General features: G+C 47.0%; 1 protein-coding gene across 1 annotated transcript in view; it reads right to left on the bottom strand.

Annotated features, from left to right (window-relative positions):
* The window catches only part of Tmem132d (transmembrane protein 132D), a 621098-nt gene that overhangs the window by 406558 nt on the left and 208966 nt on the right, over positions 1–5574 (bottom strand). The gene's annotated exons all lie outside the window — the stretch shown is intronic.

The following is a 5574-nucleotide window of genomic DNA, read 5'->3' as shown; positions in this document are numbered from 1 at the left end:
AGGGAGGAGAGTGGGTGGGAGGGAGGAGGGTGGGTGGGAGGGAGGGAGGGAGGAGAAGGTAGAGGGAGAGAAAGAGAGAGAGAGACCCACACTGAATTCCAGGTAACTTGGGGTGGGAAATAGTCCTTGGCTAGTTAATTTTTCATGCACACATAAAATTAACCTCTCACCTATGGTCCAAGAATCTTCACTATTTAATCTTAGTCTTAACCCATCTGTTCACTCTTAGGCCCTGTCTCCTGGAGCTTGACTCTCCTAGGATTAAAATCACATATAAACCAATTTATTATGTACCTAATGAAGTTGCGCTTTGTTGAGTGTTTCTAGGCGGTGTCACAAGAGCCACAATGAAGATGGGGCTTCCGTCTATGGTCAAAGCCACAAGGAAGAGAAATGAGGCTTCTGTCTGGATAGAAGACTGATATAATCCTTCCCAGCGAGCCAGCCACTTCTGCAGGTATTCGAATGGTGCAGATTACTGGCAAGATCCAGGTCACAAGCAGCAAAAGGAAAGTACGTAGTAGCTGACCAGCTAAGTACAAACCCAGATTCAGACCTGTCCATCAAGCCTGTGGCACCCCATGGTCCATGAAGAAGGCAATATCTATGGTGATACGAATGAGAAATGGCCTCTATAGGTGCACATATTTGAATACGTTGTCCCCATTGGTGGTACTGCTTGGGGATATTATGGAATCTTTAGGGTGCAGAGTCTGTCTGGAGAAAGAATACCACTGGGGGATGGGTTTGGGGGTTCATAGCCCCCTATTTCTAGTTTTCTCTTTCTGCTTCCTGTGTGTAGCTGAAGAGAGGATCTCTCAGCTTCCTGTTCTAGCCACCTGCTACTAAACAAGTACTCCCTCTGGAACCATAAGCCCAAATGAACTCTTCCTCCCTTAGGTCAGCTTAGCTGTGACACAGCCTCAGACCTGTCCATCACCACCACTGTCGGTTGCCCTGCATCCACTGTGCAACTGGAAAGATGGCATCTTGGCCTATTTAGACAGCTTTAGCAAGGCATTATAGCTGGGGGCTATGGCTTTAATATATAACATCTGTCACAGGCTCATGAAGTCAGTGCCTGGTCCTCCTGCAATGGGTTAGTTTGGTACGTTCTGGAACTGTACGAGGTGGCAGTTAGCTGGAGAAAGATCATATGGGTGGGCTCTGGGGTTGCTTATTCCTGGTTGCTTTCTGTCTCCTTGGCTTCCTGGTTGGTCACAAAGAGAACAGTCTCCCCTACATGCTCCTGGTTCCATCATGTTATTCTGAAGCTCATGGAAACCAATGAGCATGGACTAAACTCTCTAAAATGGTGAGCTAAACCTCTAAATTGTCTATGCATGGTTTCTCTCACAGCTACAAGAAGCTAACTACGACATACCAATAGATTATTCCACAACACGATAGCTTAGGTTATTTCTCATGGCTGTGAACATTGGATGCCCAGACCCAAGAGGAACTACTACACATCCATTCTTGCTTGTACATGGGACTTCTGAAGTATTTTCTTACATCCTGAAAAAGACAGACACGGCCCTTGAATGAGGACACTAACCTCATCCCCGAGGGTCCCGCCCTCAGGACTTAATAATATCCCAAAGCCATCACACACACACACACACACACACACACACACACACACAGGTAAACCTCCCAGGAGTTAGAATTTTCACATATGAATTGGGGGAGAGGCAGACATACATACTGGCTTCATGTCAGACAACGTGCCTGCTTCTTCTGATCCTCCCAGCTGTTGTGCTACTTCTCGGAGCCACATCTTCCCAGACAGCTGTGGCAATTGCTGTGAGGACCAGGGACAAGGTGGGAACCTGCCAATTACAGCACCTGTGGGCTGCAGACTTTAAATCACACAAGGCAGTGGGAACCACCATGGTTGTGAGAACAGCATGTGGGCGTGAGGGCTCTACACGACGCTTGCTCTCAGAAGGTTACACGCTGCCGCTGTCTCTACGAGCACAGCTGCAAGAACGTTTTGTTGTTTGTCCCTTGAACGAAAAGCTCTGAAAACATTCTTTGATTTACAAAATCAGAGAGACAGAAAACAGTAAGAGAACGGAATCATAATGTTTACCACGATGATGTGGACAGCTGCCTGGACTCCAGCCCCAACAGAATGCCCCCAATGTGTTGACTCAACAGACACCTGCTGACACACATTGTGCACTAGGCAGTGCTCTATCCTGCAGTGGCACTAACTCATTCTGTAAGGAGCCAGAGAGGAGATGTTTGGGACTTTACAAAAAACACAGTCATTTGTATCTATCCAGCCCAACCACAGCTAAACTTCAATAGATTCAATAAACCGGGTGTGGTAGTATCATTTTTTTCTGCACTTATGAGACAGGTGGGGGTTTGTTAGTTCAAGGCCAGTCTGGTGCACATACTAAGTTTCAAGCCCAAAATAAAACTCAATAGACTCATATTGCTTTAAACTCGTTCTGATAATTAAGGTCATCATGCATGCAAAATATATACACACACACTTTCATAAGCACAGGCATGGCTACATGAATGCATTCACACACAAATACCTATATACTGCCATTCATAGGTGCATGCATGTACCCTCTCATACACACAGATTCACAGGCACATGCACACTTCCCCGCACATACTCATACACATACATGCAAGAGCAAAATGGACCCTGTTAGGTTCACACAGGGGCACCAAGCCCTATATCTACATCTAAGTCACTCCACCATGCTGTCTACACCTCTCCCAGCACAGCCCACTCCAGGAACCATGAACCCAAGCAGGATAATTCCACAAGTGAAGGATGTGCCACCTGATTATACATGAAACCCCTGAGTCCATGTCCCTGTTTCTAGCTAATTTCCCAGAGTGTTTCTACTCCAAGACTCCCCCTCCCCCATCCCTTTGATTTTTCAACATCAGCCAAATTGCCTTCATTTAAACTCAATTAACTTCTGAATGCAGAGGCACCACCCTGGTCCCATTTACTGAAGGAAACTCTCCTAATGTGCCCATTATAAACTCCCATCTTCCGTGTTTTCAATAGAAAGAGCATCTGACATTTGGTTGAAAGGTCTGTCTGCAGTATCCTCCAAACTCATTAAACAACTTTCTTTGAACCAGACTGAGTTCCAGTAATCATTTACCTCTTAATTTAAATACCATCGCAGTTTTTGAAGGGCATTTCATTTCATAATGGAGTCTATTACCCTAACACTACAAGAGCAATTAACATACGGTGACCAGATCCCTCTAGAAAGACACCAGATGCAGTTGTTTTAGGTTACTGTGTCACAAGAACAGCCTTACCACCTTGCTACCAAGCCAGCAGGACTGTAGGTCACTCTGCACATATTCCAAATGCTTTTGGACTAACCATGTGAAAGACCCTACAGACTCCCTCTCAGAACCCTCAGCTAGCATGCTCCCGTGAGAATGTCCTGTTTGTTTGAAAGATTTTCAGGACCTGCAGTCGCTGTTCCCATGAGAACATCCTGTTTGTTTGAGACCCTCAGGACCCCCTCAGGACCTGCAGCTAGCCGGCTCTCATGAGAACATCCAGTTTGCTTAGGAGAACAGGATACCTGTGCCGACATGTGCCAAACTTAGAATGTTAGCAGTACACAAAAGGAACAGTCGCCCCTATGAAAGACCCCAGCTTAGCTGCTGTAACGTCATTTTGCAAGGCTGTGACAAACAAATGTAAGTGCAGAGTGAGGTCAGGGCCCCTGGCTGCAAAACAGGATATCTGTAAAATAGGATATCTGCAAAACAGGATATCTGTGGCCATACATCTGTGCTGGGAGAGGAAAAACTACATGTACCCATCGCCGCATTTGAACTGACCAATGAGATCTCTGTAACCATGCATGCCTGTTTCCATATAAAAGACCGCCTGCCCAGCCTGAGAGTGCATAGGTCTTCCAAAGAGACTCTGACGCCCGCAGGTACCTGTGTATCCACAATAAAGAAACCTCTTGCGGTTTGCAGCCAGTGGTCTCGGACTGTTCCTGGGGTGTCCCAGGGTCTTCTCCTGAGGGAAGGTCCTCTCCGAGGGTCTTTCACCCTGCTCACCCAGTAAAGGTAAGCTGTGGTTACTGCCAGATCCTTGCAACTGGTTTTGGCTATGTTTATCTTTTTAAACTAAAAGTTACTCAAGTTCAAGAGCAGGAGACTCAGCCTTCCAAATCCAGCTACAGTATCATTCCCACTCCTGCTGCTTCACAGGCAGGTGTCTGGTCATGCCTCCTGCCCTTGCCCCACCCTCTGCTCTGCTCTTGCATCTTCTGGTGGTCCATGCTTACAATAACTTAGAGATATCTTTTAAAACATCAAGTCATGGCATTGCCCCTAATTCACTCTGACAGTGGCTCCTGTACTACAAGAAAAGCTTCATTCCCTTTGCTGGTTCCAGTGGTCCTGATGTCCCTGCCATCCGGGCATCAATTACCTCCCCTGCTCCTAACTCACTCCTGCCCCACTTGGATATCTGGCTGTATAGATGCCAAGGCTACCCAGCGGTGAACCCCAGCCTGTGGCTGCTTTTGTCCAGTGTTCTCTTCCGATATCCTTGCTTTTGCCATCAGAGGAGATGCTGCCATCCCCTTCCCTGGTGTCACCTGCTCATGCTGCTACTATGTAGTCTGAGCGCCCCAAACAGAGATACGACATAGGATCCTGCTTGTGGCTTTCTTCTCTGGGAGAAATTACATTAGCCGGACAAGTCTGCATTCAGTGTGGAGGCTCATGGGTTAAAGATGGGGCTGAGTACCTCTTTTCCTATCCCATGAGTGTTGTGTCAAAGCAGGCTCTGGGTACCACTTACCTGGCCCATGAATGTTGTATGCATGCTAACCTCCTCCTGTTCATTTCATTTATATTCTACTGGAAGTGAGGGCCCACAAAGGCTGTGCTGTGTGGAGTGCCTATCCCATTCTGTTTCAAGTACTTCCAAAGATGAGCACGGTAAAGCTTTCAAGGATGTGAAGCAGTGTAGCCATTGACTCTCATTTAGTAACAGAGTCTAGAGCAGAGAGGGATGAAGTGAACCACCAGAGGACACACAGCCTCTTAGGAAAGGCATTCCTCAAACCCTAGTGGTCTGTGGCTAAGTTCTTGTCCCTGCTGTATAATAAATGACCTGATTGCAAGTCTTTTTTTCCTTTCTCTCTCCCTCCCTCTTTCCCTCCTTCTCCTCCTCATTCTCTCTTCTCTCCATTCCTCCTCCCATGATTTTTGGAAGAGTAAAGACCTGAGTTCTCCTTTATGCGCTGCAGCCTCAAGAGCTGCAACCCTCAGTGCAGCAGTTTTTTCTTCCTCTACACTTATTTCATTACCTTTTTCAAAATGAATACCCTGGATCCTCTAAAGGAGTGAGTAGCTAGGTAATTCACAACCTGCATCTCAAGGGGCTAAAGGACGGCATCAGGAGAGCACTGTCAGATCCTAGGGTTCAGACTGCAATAGGGTGATGGAGGGCCCTGGCTCTCATAAGGTTCCCGGATCAGTGTAGAAGACAGAAAACCACACAAACATCATAAAGGCCGTGGGGGGGGGGGGAGGTAGTGCACAGGG

Source organism: Alexandromys fortis, unplaced genomic scaffold (assembly GCF_014885135.2).
Source record: "Alexandromys fortis isolate MF-2015 unplaced genomic scaffold, M_Fortis_MF-2015_v1.1 scaffold_56, whole genome shotgun sequence".
NCBI classification, from domain to species: Eukaryota; Metazoa; Chordata; class Mammalia; order Rodentia; family Cricetidae; genus Alexandromys; species Alexandromys fortis.
This window is presented reverse-complemented; position numbering and strand designations above follow the sequence as displayed.